Genomic DNA, 1,117 nt, shown 5'->3' with positions numbered 1-1,117 from the left:
GAGAGGGCCACCAAGGCTGAAGCTGTTGCTGAGCCTCTCCGCCTGGAGAATGAAGAACTTAAAGCTAAGTTAGAGGCTCTTCAACAGGCTCATGATGCCTTGGCTATGGAGGATGCGAAGAAGCTTCAAGAGATCCTGGACCAGAGGGGTGTGCTTGCGCACACCGAGCGGAAGCTTAAGGGCGTTGAAGAGGCCGCTGCAAAGGATGTGCTTCTCGCCAATCTTAATAAGAACGAAGCTGAACGCGCCTGCACCCAAGCTCTGGTTGTCAAGGAATGGCTTCTTCGAGAAGCGTTGCCTCATGTATTTTAGCTTTATGTCGTCACGCTTTCCTTTGTAGGATAGAAGTTCTTATACTTGTACATTTTTTGTAGGTTGTGCATCGGGTCTTTTCAGAGACATCTTACGACGATGCTATGAGCGCAGCCCTCAACGCTTCTCATGAGGATGGGGAACGGACCGGCTTCCTGCTTGGTCTAGGGTTTGCTGAGAAAGGCGTCCCGCCTTCCAACTTCCCTTTGTATAATGCGGATACCGAAACTATTTATGACCAAGCAGTGAACCAGTATGCTGCCTTCCCGCATCCGGTGGTGGAGAAGGTGAATGAAATTGCTGCTGCTGATGATGGGCTTGCTGTCCTTAGAGCTTTCCTTGAACCGTCACACTCTGCCGATGGTGCGGGTCCAAGTGGGAGTGGTCCTGAAGCATGATCCAAAAGATCCCTTTCCACCACTAGCGTAGATATTTGCTCTTGTACTTCTTTTGTATGCGGGTATATACCCAGCAATGTTTGTAATATTCAAGTTGATGAAATAAAGAATGTGTTTGTCCTTTGTTTATTTTACGCATGTTTACACTTAGCAATTTCTTTAGTACTTAGATAAGTTAACTTTTTGACGTGGTAAATTATAAGTTTATTTTTGCTTCCTCTTTCATGATTGTGCGGGTAGGACCGTCACTTGCACTTAGTAGGATGGCTAAACTTACATTTATCCTGCGTGGAAGTTTTCCTCATCTTTTCCTTGAAATTTTCTAAGTGTTCAGAATAAGTTAACCTTTGAACGTGGTAGATGATAGGTTGAAGTTTTGCTTCCTTGCTTGTGATTGTGCGGGTAAG

This window comes from Bidens hawaiensis, unplaced genomic scaffold (assembly GCF_021521415.1).
Source record: "Bidens hawaiensis isolate Kalapana, Puna unplaced genomic scaffold, B.hawaiensis_p1.1 tig00019700_1, whole genome shotgun sequence".
Taxonomy (NCBI): domain Eukaryota; kingdom Viridiplantae; phylum Streptophyta; class Magnoliopsida; order Asterales; family Asteraceae; genus Bidens; species Bidens hawaiensis.
Note: the sequence above shows the minus strand (reverse complement) of the source record.